The sequence below is a fragment of the Euleptes europaea genome, chromosome 1 (assembly GCF_029931775.1).
Source record: "Euleptes europaea isolate rEulEur1 chromosome 1, rEulEur1.hap1, whole genome shotgun sequence".
Lineage (NCBI taxonomy): Eukaryota > Metazoa > Chordata > Lepidosauria > Squamata > Sphaerodactylidae > Euleptes > Euleptes europaea.
Genome location: NC_079312.1, coordinates 114,631,452 through 114,644,967, shown reverse-complemented (window position 1 = coordinate 114,644,967; position 13,516 = coordinate 114,631,452). Strand labels below are relative to the sequence as shown.

General features: G+C 43.6%; 1 protein-coding gene across 2 annotated transcripts in view; it reads left to right on the top strand.

Annotated features, from left to right (window-relative positions):
- MAP2K7 (mitogen-activated protein kinase kinase 7) overlaps nucleotides 1-13,516 on the top strand; it is a 49,298-nt gene that overhangs the window by 11,458 nt on the left and 24,324 nt on the right. The window lies entirely within an intron of this gene.

Sequence of the window (13,516 nt, the reverse complement as noted above, 5' to 3'; positions counted from 1 at the left end):
AATGTGGAAGAAGTTTCTATTGTATGTCGTTTTAGTCTATGCTTTTGGGCGGAAAGGCAATTTAGAAATAGCGAACTGCATGTAACAGAACTAAGTAATATCTCTTATTACTTTTATTATGTGAAGAGAAATTGCCTCTGGAATAGAACCCAATTGGAAACAGTTGGGGCTGTTGAATGCCATTTTATTGTAGGGCAGAAGGACAAGAATGTCATCTAAGTTAATGGTAACTGTTACAGAAAGTTTAAGGAGGAAGTATAGTCATTCTAGGAGCCCCGTGGCGCAGAGTGGTAAGCTGCAGTCCAAGCTCTGCTCGCGACCTGAGTTCGATCCTGACGGAAGTTGGTTTCAGGTAACCAGCTCAAGGTTGACTCAGCCTTCCATTTTTCTGAGGTTGGTAAAATGAGCTCCCTGCTTGCTGGGGGTAAAATGTAGATGACTGGGGAAGGCACTGGCAAATCACCCCGTAAACATAGTCTGCCTAGTAAACGTCAGGATGTGATGTTACCCCATGGGTCAGGAATGACGCTTGCACAGGGGACCTTTACCTTTTTATAGTCCTTCTCCTTAGAATTAGGCAGAACTCAAATTATTGTGTTTCTGATAGAGTTGACAGTCTTCGGTGCCTGATGATGATGATAATAATAATAATAAATTTATTATTATTTTATTATATTCTACAAGATTTTTGCCTCTCCTTTCTGACCCCATAGGGCCACCAAGGTGGCTAACAAATTAAAAAATACACATTAACATATCATCTTAAAGCCATTAAACCAACACACAAATACATCATTACAAGTTAAAACAAAGGTTTAAAATAAGCACAAAAGATAAAAATAACAGTTAAAACATTGGGGAGGAGGGAGGGGTATAATCTCAGCAATGAACAAATTAATATGTATTTGATACTTACCTGTCTTCATCCGAACTCAGAGCAATATTCAGAAGAGTTCCAGGCAGATTCCTGTCTAGGTGCTACTTCGTCCAAAACATGCTTAGCTTCAGAGAAAGAATTAAATGAGGCACTTTCAGATCATCCTCTGAACATATATCACTCATTACTGATTTTATTGTATGCATTTCTGGGGAGTCACAAGCTGACGTGTTGTGGCGCGAAAGACTACATTTATCCATTTCCCACATTAGGAAATACTCTGCAGGGACCGTAACAACTTGGGAATCCTGGGAACAACCTTAAACTACAGTTCTGTAATTAAAGATTTAAAATTATGTTTTATTAGCTTTTGCACATGCATGAAATACAACTTAATTGCTACCTAAAGCTCTTATAGATTAAAAACTTCAGATGAGGAAGATTTAGCTTCAGCTATAAAATGTTCTAATAAATAATTAATAAAAGAGCCATAGCGCAGATTTTGTGCCATATTCATCCTTGTTGTTAGTTTCTGCCACAGAGATAAAAACTGGTGCCTGTCCCCCGCGTAGTCCTAGAATCTTCTCTAGAATCTAGTCCTAGAGAACTGCCCCTGATCCCTTTGATTAGATGGAATAGTGTTAAGAACACAGAATCAACTACTGATCTCTCTCACTGAGACTCCTGAATTAATCAGGTAATGTGCAAACTGGCACTTAAAGATTAAATACCACAGTAGGTTAGGAAAGGGGTCACTCCATCAATTTTAGGTGCTACCCTGGTTTATTGAATGTTCTCTTTGGCTGTTGCAAATGGGCTTCTTCACCTTCTGCCCTGAGTTACTGTAACTGTGAGTTATAAAATAGCTGCTATGTTTGGGTTGTTTTTTAAAAAAACATCTTCAAGACTAGGAAATGCAAAGAGACCGGTATGCCATCTTTCAGAATGGGACTTTGCTTAATTCGATTGTGTGTTAAGTGCCGTCAAGTTGCTTCTGATTCATGGCAACCTTATGAATGAAAGTTCTCCAAAATGTCCTATCTTTTACAGCAGGGATGGGGAACGTCAGGCCCGGGGGCCGTTTAAGGCCCGGGCCGTTTAAGGCCCGCGGAATCATTTGGTCTGGCCCTTCATGAGTCCTGGCAGATCTCTAGCTCAGAAGGATCTAAGACTGGCGATCCGCCCCCCTCCCGTGGACAGGAATAGCCTCTATTCAAGGCAGATGTGAGTTTGTTTTGCCAAGAAAAGGAAACGTTTTTCCCCCTTGCAGAAGAGTCCTTGTGGAGCTGCTAGGACCGCCCAAGAAACTGTGTTAACCCTTTCCCACCCAGGCCATGGAGAAACGTATTGGTCGGCTAATTTTTAAGTTGATAATTTTGTACGGCCCGTGAATCATGTTATAAATATTCAAATGACCCTTGGCGGAAAAAAGGTTCCTCGCCCCTGTTTTACAGCCTTGCTCAGATCTTGCAAATTGAGGGCTGTGGCTTCCTTTATTCCTTTATTCAGATTATCTTCTAGTAATTTCCAACTTTTCCTCCCACTACCTGTTCCCATCTGACCAATACATACTAGTGCTATACCATTAGTTCTTTGCAGATGTCGTCCTGCAGGATCCTCTTAGGCCTTTACTTTAAAAATAAGCAGCAAACTAATGGTACGACTGTTAGATTTGAATATGTAGTTGCTCTTGACTTTCCAGAGTTGCATACATCTGAAATGCCCATGGTACAGGAAACTAAAGGCAGACCAAGCCACATGATGGTAAAAAAGCAGCTCACGGGTGAGATTGTTCTGTTAGCTTGAGGGTGCACAAGAGATGGGGCTAGGTTTTTTTTTTATTCCATCGGTTTCAGTTCTTACGCTCTTTATTGCATAACTTATTTTTAGTTTTTCCTGGTTTTGAGTGAATGGGGAGATAGGATAAAAGAATCATAGAGTTAGAAGGGGCCATGCAGGCCACCTAATCCAACCCCCTGCTCAATGCAGGATCAGCCTCAAGTATCCCAAAGCACCCCAGCGTTCACTTTCAAAATATTTGTAGCAGTGGTGGTTAGAGAGGACAGTTCAAAATTGTTTCTTTAACGTCAAGTTTAAACCTGATTAATAACCCTACAATGCAAGCATCCTGTGAATTTGGCAGGAGGGCAAATCTTAGGATGATTTTGAAAGTTTTGGGATTGGCGATCACACATGTAAAATACATTGCTGTGGTCTCCCCCCCCCCAAAAAAAAGCATGTGGGCACTCCTTGCCTTCTGAAAAGCAGCACAGAGGACGCTCTGCTTACCCCAGGTCTAAAGCCTTCACTTTCTTTTGAAGAAGAAGAGTTGGTTTTTATATGCCGACTTTCTCTACCTCTTAAGGAAGAATCAAGCCGACTTACAATCACCTTCCCTTCCCCTCCCCACAACAGACACCCTGTGAGGTAGGTGGGGCTGAGAGATCTGTGACTAGCTCAAAGTCACCCAGCTGGCTTCATGTGTAGGAGTGGGGAAACAAATCCAGTTTACCAGATTAGCCTCCACCGCTCATGTGGAGGAGTGGGGAATCAAACCTGGTTCTCCAGATCAGAGTCCACCACTTCAAATCACCGCTCTTAACCACTACGCCGCACTGGTTCTCAAGATGATTTAGTTGAGGGCAGCATAAAAATAATTTTCCACTGAGATCTATGTTTTTCCTTGGTGCAGCCAAGGAGTCTCTCTAGGATTACAGTGGGTCACTTTCCTTGTTCCACTTGGGTAAATATTATGCAAGGGGAAGTGCAGTAGGGTATCTCCTTTAAATAATGCACTTTTGGGCCTTTGCAGATGAATATATTCAAGGAGACATGTGACTACTTGCAGCTTGAATTCCAGAGGATTCCATGTGTCTCACATAATGGAAAATGAGTCCTTTTGGGGATTAAAAACATTGCTGTTCCTCCCCTTTGTGTAAATTTATCCAGATTCAAAATACTTTGTATTACAGAAGTCCTCATTCTTTTAATCACTAGTTTTAAAAATTCCCAGAACCGGAGAAAGGATCTAGAGGTACTTTTGTCTGACCTTGGTAATGTTAAAATATTACTAATGCCAGGACAGACTTGGGATCTGTGAATTCATGTGCATCTAAAAAACCAAACACAATATTCTGACTGGTAGATTTTTCTTTAACTGCATACTGTTACAGAGTGTACCGCCATACCACCACTGTACATAATAATTCCTCATCTAATCTACTGCAGACATATATTCTGAAAAGGTAGAGATTGTGACTGGAGGTAATGGTGTAGGAAAGTTAGCTCAGTCCACAGAACTGTAGTATAACAAAGTCTTCAGGTGTAGTCACCCAATCAAGGGTCATTTGGAATTTGGGGACTGTCTGTATTGCATAGAGGGTGCCATATGGGTTCAAGGCATTTTTTGGTAGTAAATACTGGGAGAAACTGCCTTTGTCTAACAGAGCTCCTAATATGGAATGCAAAACAGATAGTAAAGAAGTACTCTATTAGTGCTCTTGATCTAAGCATCTAAGGTGGGTTTATATATCCTGTTGGGGTACAGGCAACAAGATACATTTGAGCTACTTCACCAATCATTGCAGTTATGCCATCTTTTAGGGGAGAGTGTGACTGCATTTCCATTTGGAACAGGTAAGAGTATGTTTTGGGTTTAAAATGCACTAGCAGTTTTTTTAGGAGATAAAATGCGGTTGCTAAAAATAAAAACATCTCTGTGATTCATGGCAGGCTGATGACCAGGAGCACAAACACATAGGCCCACCTTTCTCATGTTGCAGTCCAGCATCAAAGGATAAGAATTGTATGCTAAGGCTTTCATGTTGTCACTTGATAACGACTTTTTGCCTAATCCCCCAAGATAAACACTCCAGTTTCCATTCCCACTTTCTTTTTGGCTCTTAACAGGTATAGTGGTTAAGAGTGGTGGATTCTAATCTGGAGAACCGGGTTTGATTCCCCACTCCTCCACAATCTGGTGAACCAGGTTGGTTTCCCCACTCCTGCACATGAAGCCATCTGGGTGACCTTGGGCTAGTTATAGTTCTCTTTGAGCTCTCTCAGCCTCACCTACCTCACAAGGTGTCTGAGGTGGGGAGAGGAAGGGAAGGAGATTGTAAACCAGTTTGATTCTCCTTTAAAAAGGTAGAGAAAACCTTTGTGTCATGCTTCAGTTAGAATTTCATTCAGCTGTCACCTTAGTCTTTGCCTGCTTAGTTGGCCCTCTAGATCATAAGAAGACAACAGTCAAAATCCTGTAATTTTCCCTGGGAAAAGGCTGAAGTGATGGCAACTAAACCCGAGGAAGTTGCAAAAGTTCTTTGTTGAAATATCTATCCCATCCAGGCAATAATGTTTAGGGGTGGGGGGAGAGTGCTATTTTTCACCAAGTTATTTTTGCTGGATTTATGCCACATAATTAGGATCAGTAAAGCTTTTTAAAACTTGCTTTTTGGTTTGCATCTCCCATTAGCAGCTATAGCCTTTTTATCTCATCCTATAGCTTCTCGTGGTATCACCCCACAGAACACAATGATGGGGCATGCAAGCCCTATCTCTATATTAGCAGGGAAATTTCTAATTATAGCTAATTTCAACACTATGGAAGGTATTGTACAAATTATACAAATCAAGACAATGTCATGTTATTTCACAACATGCTTTATCTGTGTATGGATTTCTTCCGTACAGTTTTAAATGTTTATTGCATCACTGGGATGGGCCAGGGCACTGTATCAAGTGAAAATGTGCCATACCCTACTTAAGTTCATGTTAAGTGCCTCAATGACCTTGGTCAATAGTCACTGAGGACTCTGATGAATGTGCCTATGCTAACACAATAATACTGGCAGCTCACACAACATCCAGTGGAAATATACTGTACAAGTGGTGTAAAATATCAAGAGATTTGCCCATTAAATCAAGAAATCAGCAGCATTGTGCGTATTTTAAAGCAAAACATGAAATGGGATTAGTTTTGCATCGTTTTCCCTATAACCTAATGTTTAAGTAGGTGGAAGAAATTTCCTCAAAAAAACGTTTCAAATTAAAAAAACCCACCAGTTTTTAATTATTTTTAAAAATCATTGCTTTTTATCCACCCTGCTTTCAATCCACTACTGTAATCTTACCAGAGTGCGAGGTGTAATGATTAGTGGCCAACTTGGACCAAAGGGGCTTGGTTCAGCTTTTTCTGGGTGAACCTGGGCTAGTTACTCTCTCAGCTATGTCAGAATAAATGGGAGAAGGCAACTGTGTGTACTGCTTTGAACTCTTTGAAGAAAGGGTGGGATACAAATGAAGAACTAATAAATCTTTCAGTTCTGACACTTTAAAAAATTATTAAAACAAGCCAAAAAAAATTATTAAAACAAGCCAAAAAAAAAAAAAAAAAACCAAGGGTCTAAAATGTAAATTACTAAATGCTGACACTATCTTAGTCATCCAGTATTTGACACAGACTGGTTTAGCAGCTGCTAACATGTTGAATGGTGATATTCCTTTATTTCTTGGAAGCATTTCTTTCAAATATGTCAACTGACAGCATTTAGGATCCAATCCCAAACGAACTTTGAATATATTGTTGGTCATATATAATCTTATTTGTGTCTACAGCCCTTTGTTCTGCCAGAAGTCAGAAATCATTTTTGCTACCTACATTTTCAGCTTTGTTTTCAGTGCAATTTTTTTAGAACATTGAGAGCTTTTTAAGGGATCTATCCATTTTGAGCACCTTGAATCCTTATGCAGAAATGTTCAAAACGGGTGGTCTGAACCTTAGATTTTTTTAAGTGCACTTAACAACATTCGGCAATCCTGTTTGCAGTCTGCACAAATTCCATAGATTTTGATTCCATTTACCGTATATACTCGGGTATAAGCCGAGGTGCCTAATTTCACCCCCAAAATGGGGAAAAATTAGGCACCCACGTATAAGCCAAGGGGGAAATGCACCCCCTCCCCCCCCGCAGGCTTACCTGACCAGGCGCGCAGGCAGGCGGTGGCGGCGGCCTCCTCCCTGCATGCAGGAGGCCCCGCAGGCCGTTCCTGGCCCGCAGAGAAGGCACGTGGGGCGGCGGCGGCCCCTCCCTGCGCACAGGAGGCCCCGCAGGGTCAGCTGGCAAGCGGGAGGACCGGCCCTGGTGAGGTGGGGGAGGTGGGGGTGAAGAAACCGCCGCTGCCACGCAGAAGGCACGATCACGCAAAAGGTGTGACGATTGCGCAGAAGGCACGGTCAGGTGGGGGGAAGAAACCGCTGCCGCGCAGAAGGCGCGATCGGGTGGGGTGGAAGAAGCCGCCTCCTCGGAGAAGGTGCCATCGGGTGGGGTGGGGGGGAGAAGGCGGGACAGCCCGCCCATCAGCTGGCCTGCGGGAGCGCGCTGGGAGAGGGCCCGGCAGGCGAATTACCGTATTGACCTGAGTATAAGCCGAGGTGAGTTTTTTAAGCCAAAAATCATGGCTAAAAAACTCGGCTTATACTTGAGTATATACGGTAAGTAGCCTGTATGCAGGGCTGCAGTTTCAGATATTCAGTTCCCAATGGTTTCAGTATTTCCATTAAATTTTGTTCCAGCAATGAGGTGCTGTTGTATAGACCAACATTATTCATTTGGTAGAATGCTGGCAACACTTACTTTGTTGCTCTGTCTCTGGAAACAACATGGAATTGATTCTTCCAGTCATTGGCTAACTAGTTTTAACCCTTGTAGTTTATCCGGGTTGTGTGACCGTGGTCTTGGTATTTTCTTTCCTGACGTTTTGCCAGCAGCGAAAGAAAATACCAAGACCACGGTCACACAGCCCGGATAACCTACAAGAACCAATGAACTCTGACCGTGAAAGCCTTCGACAATAGTTTTAACCCTCTTATTTTGTGTATGTTTATCTGGTGTATCTTTCTGAAATCATTACATCACATGAAATTCTTCCTTTTGTGCGGACAAGCTAATGGCTTAGTGTCACTGAACTTGAAGTTGTGGTGGAGGAAGTTTATATGGAGGGAGGCAAGAGTGTACCAGACAGCTTCAAGATTTCCAGCATTTTGCCTTTCTTACAAGCAGCTAGCCATATAAACCCTTCCAGCTTTTTTTGAGTTCAACGAGCGAGTATTCCCATCTCTTAATTTCATAGTATTGTAACTGAGCAAAAGATGTTTGCCTCCAAACTACCATGTTTTTACAGTATCGAATATGACTCTGTGTATTAAACCTTGCCACAGGTCTAATTAAATGTTGCTGGTTTAAAGGGGAAGCCTTGCGTGGGCAGGCCAGCTGCTGGAACTCTTAGCTTTACCGTTACCTTCACAATAATCTCAACTGATCTGTGAAGGGACAAAGTGTGCAGGGCTGTTGTGCCTGCAGGGCTGCCTGTCGGAAAACCTGGCCTTGGTCATTCAGGGTGAGTGGAGTAAGGATGCCATATAACTAGCAAAGCTCTATCTCATACAAAATATTTCTGGGGCCATGAGCTTTGGACAGCTATTTCTTATTCCTATGTTTCCATTATGTGTGCAGTGCTTGCTCTTTAATGGAAACTTCCTGCTTTGCTCGGCTTCTGTTTTTGCTTTTGTCTGTGTGTGTCCTTTCCCCCGCTGTATTGTTTTTCCTCCAATTTAACCTTTTCAGTCATATGCTAGAGTGACTGGTCTCTTCTGCAGCATGTTTTTCTCTTTTGTTACGGATCTCTGTTTGCAGATGGAGGCTGGTAGTTTGCATGATCAAGGAGAAGAGTAGCATGCAGGCTTCTTGGATTGAGAGCTAGAGAGTGGACAAATATGCTGTAGAAATGGATTTGAATTTTACACATAATTACCCTTCTTGAATGTGAGGGGAGAAATGGGTGGTAGGGAATTGGTGGGGAGGATGAACACTAGATAGGCTCTGCAGTGTTTTCACAAATTTTAAAAACTCTGTATTAATGTCTCAGATTGAGGGTTTAGGACCTTTTCTTCCTCATCCTGTTTTACATGAGATGCTTGGTGTATTCTCTGCATTTCTGGTGGGCATGCCTGTCTGATTCCATGCAGAAATCTTTGCACAGAGGCCTCCACCCAAGGAGCCATGCAGGGCAGTCCAGTTGAAATGTTGATTCATACAATAGCTTAACTGTGCCTAGAAGCATGAATAGTTTTGAGCTTATGTTCATTGATTCCTGTAAGATTTAGGAAGAAAGCACAAACTTCAACCCCAGAAGATGATCTGAGCTGCTTTGTGTTTGTAAAACACAAGAGCCGATGTAGTGGTTAAAGTGTCAGACCGGGATCTGGGAGATCCAGATTTAAGTCCCCATTCTGCCATGCAAGTTCATGGGCAGCCCGTTCCTGAGCTTTGTGGCGCCCGGGGACAGCGTGGCCGGGGCGCTGCCACGGTGCCTCCAAAGAGGTTTGGAGGCTGCCGCGGCCAGGAAAATGGCCTGCTTTACTGTGAAAAATAAAATAGGGGGGAACGCCCCATTGACTAAAGCAATGCTGCACCAGCAAAAACCTGGCGCAGCACCACCAAGGTGGAGGGGGGTGTTCCCAGGCTGGAAGGGGTTAGGAAACTGCCTACCAGCAGCTCCACCTCCTGGAACACCCAGGGAACGCCCCCTGGGAGGATGGTGCAAGCACTTGAGCCGGCAGGATGCCGGCGGAAGGCCGAGCCAGCATCCCAGGGCAGTGCTGCTGTGGCATTCCAGAGATGCCAGTGTGCGTGGCCCAATGCCAGCGTCCATGCCAGTCTTGCCGGCGCAAGTAGTACAGGCGCCGACGCACCCACTTGCGCGCCTGCTGAGCTCTTTCGGCCTCAGAGCTCAGGAATGCGCTCTGAGTGTCCTTGGGCCAGTCACACACTCAGCCTAACCTACTTCACAGGGTTGTTATCAGTATAAAATGCAGGAGTGAAGAACAATGTAACCCACTTTGGGTCCCCATTGGGGAGAAAGGCAGAGTTTAAATGAAGTATATGAATAAATGCTTCCTTAGGGGCACATTCAGAGTTCTGTTAAGGCTTGTGAAACCAGACAGAATGGTGTATATTCACACAATGTCCCCTTCTTTCTTGCCATTCAAAGACTTGGCTCTGCTTTTGATGCTGAGAACTATTTCACGTGTTATAAAGAAGGCTGTATGAGGAAATGCAAGTCATTTTCATGTATTCCCCCAATTCTGCTATGCTGTGCAGTTCTGGGAGATCCTTTGTGAGCCACATTACAGTTGAACGGAGGCAAGAAATAGAAGCTGGGTTATACTTTTTCTTTTCTGTTTCTTGGTGACACATGACCAGTCCTGCAGTTAGGATACCTTTGATCTCTTGCTTCAGCCAGCAGAGACATATTTTATGGATCCTAGGTAACAAGTTGACATCTTCCTGTTAGACGGCCACGGGAGGTAGCACCTAACATCTACTTTAGCCACAACCTTGCATAGAAGCACAAAATGCTTGCCTGCCTTACGTGGACCTGTATGTGTTGAGGCGATTGAAGGTCAGGTTTTGACATTTTTCAGCCAGAAGAAATTGCTCCTTGAAAAACTTCTTTAATCCTGTATGTCTGCACATCAAACCGTGCGTCTCAAAGAAATACTGCCCACATCTGAGGGGTGCATGGTAGGAGAAAACAGCAACAAATTGTTGAGGGACTTCAGAACAAATTATTACATGGTATAAGTGTTGCAGTTCACAGAAGAAGAAGAGTTGTTTTTATATGCCGACTTTCTCTACCTTTTAAGGAGAATCAAACAGGCTTACAGTCGCCTTCCCTTCCCCTCCTCCCCACAACAGACACCTTGTGGGGTAGGTGGGGCTGAGAAAGTTCGGAGGTAACTTGGACTAACCCACGGTCAGCCAGCAAGCTTCATGCGGAGGAGTGGGGAATCAAACCCGTTTCTCCAGATCAGGGTCCACTGCTGTTAACCACTACACCATGCTGGCTCTTCTACTTGGGAAAGTGTTTTATCATGTTGTCCCCAACTATTCTTAAGGATGTTCCTGTTTTTATAGGTAAGGACCTCATACATGGAGAGAGTGAGTGCCTTATGCAGCTGCACAAAACCACATTCTGAGCCCTGGGCATACTCAGGTTGAGAACACAAATATTCCAGATCCAAGTCCAATGCTTCGTTCAGTGGGTTTTATTGGTAAACATTTGCAATAGCTCCAGTTATAAGTGAGGTTGACATATACTGTTTAAAGGGCCCATTGACTCTAGTGGTGTGTTAGAAGCTTTTAAGCAACTGAGCCATTTCTTGTGCTGGGTCATAGACAAAATCCTGTCTGCCCTGGCATGAACTGGCAAATCAAACAACTCCCCATAGTGGAAAGCTCAGGCTGCTACTGTTAGGCAGTTGCGTATCTATAGAGAGACACGCAAGAGCTAAGAATCAAAACGCTGGACTTTATAATTGGCAACAAGATTTACAAAGTGCAGCCGGAAGTAATTTTGGGGGGATTAAGGCTCACTTTGTAAATAAAAATCTGGTAAAATATTGACCTGAATAAGATCAGTATGGGAAGGAGGTATGATTATTACATTGACATCTTATATGGAAAGTATAAGAAAAACATACTTGGTTTCATACCAGCTGCCTTGTATATCATGATTTTGTAGGCATTTAGATTTTTTTTTTCAGAACTACAAAGTTGTACCTTTCTGTAAAATCAATTGGACTGACCCACTAGTATCTGATGAAGGGGAGCTTTGATTCTTGAAAGCTCATAACCGCCCAAAAGTCTTGGTCTCTAAAGTGCTACTGGAATCTAGCTGTTCTACTGCAGACCAACACGGTTAACCCTTTGAAACTGACTCACTTTTATTATACTGAAATGCAAAAACAGACTAACGGCGATCCTATAAACTGTGGCTGAATTTAGTGATATAGCGAGCCAAATCCCTATATTACCTCTTTTAGGGGTTTCAGGTAGATGTTAAATAGCATGGAGGATAAGCTGGAATCTGTAGGACCCCATAGCATAAATGCTGTGGGGCTGAGAAGCAGTCCCCCAGGACCATCTTCTAGAATCATTTGGTCAAGTAAGGGCAGAACCACCGAAGCATGGTACTCCCCCATCCCCACTCAAGCAGCCTCTCCAGAAGAATATCATAGTAAATGGAATCAAATGCTGCAGAGGTTTCTAGGAGAATCAGCTGGGATGCACCCCACCCCCATTACTGCCCAGGAAAGATCATTCATCAGGGTGACTGAGGCCATTTCCATCCCAAATACAGGCCTGAATCTGGATTGAAATGGGTCTAGATAATCCACCTCCTCCAAACCCACCTGAAGCTAGGTGGCCACCACCTGCTCATGTACCTTGTCCCAAAAAAAGTCCCCAAATGGTATGTTGGCCACTGGGTGGTAGTTGTTCAGGTCAGCAGGGTCCAGGGATGCCTTCTTCAGGAGGGGGTCACACAAACCCACCACTTTCAAGGCAGTTGAAACTACACTGTCCCGCAGAACAGCATTACCTCCTGGACCCATTCAACTAATCCAGCCATGCTCGATACCAAAAGCCTTAATGGGCAAGGGTGGAGTCTAGATATAGTGGGCTGCACACTTCTGAGCAGCTTGTCCACCTGGCCCTAACCACATGAAAGAACAATTAGAATAAGACTGCACTTCAGTGAAGCCCCAACGTTGAACTGCATCAGCTGTGGAATCTAAGTCACGGCGGATGCAAGGATTTCATCAGCAAAATTCATCACAGCAGCATAACAGTGTGCCTGTATGTTTCCTGGATCTACATTTTCAGGAGCCTGGGATAAGAGCTCCTTCACAACCCGGAAGAGATCAGCTGGATGTCATTGCCACGGACTCAGTGGTGGCAGAGAAGTGAGCTCCCTTGGCCACCATCGCCACCACAACTGTATTTTGGCTGAGTGGCCAGTTTGCCAGCAGCCGCGTGCAGTTGGAGGTGGGAGCCCAAACACAGGTTTGCTTACCTGATCACGAGAACTATGTTCATGAGTACTAGGTCATTTACCCCTAAAATAAATAGCAGTTTAGCTGATCAGGACTCATATCTACTCCAGTATTTAACTGACTACACCCAAAATCCTTTTTTATTGGCCACAGAACTTCACCTGGCATCCCATACTGCATATTGTTATGATTTTCATTTGGGAGTTGTTTTTCTCCCTGTGACAACATAACATCTGAGGATCCAGCAATAAAGGCCCTGACTGCGCTGTGTTTATACTAGCGATTATGTTTTCATAACTAGCCTTTCTTATTTTAACAGTTTTTATAAACACTAATTCCATTCTTCTCCCACTGAGTTCGGAGTACATCTTCATCAGCGGGTTTTGTCAGGGAGGCAGTATCCAAAAAACCTTTGCTTCCTGTCACATGTGCTAGGACCACCCTCTGATATCCAGTTCTCTTCCTGCCTTAGAGGGAGAAGCAGCATTTGTGGTTAGCTCTGTAGCAAACCTTCTTTTCTAGCCTTTGCATGTCAATAATTATTCCTGTCTTAACTTTATTTCTGTGTTTTTTCTTAGTCCTAATCTTGGTCTGTGTGCACCCAACAGCCTTTTCCTCTTGTATCTGCTGTTTTCCCTCATCTTTGCCTTTGTCTCCCCCTCCCCTCCGCCCTCCTCTGTTTACAATATGTGTGAGAGTGGAGATAGGGCTTCAGAGGAATTAATGTCAGGAGATGAGGAGCA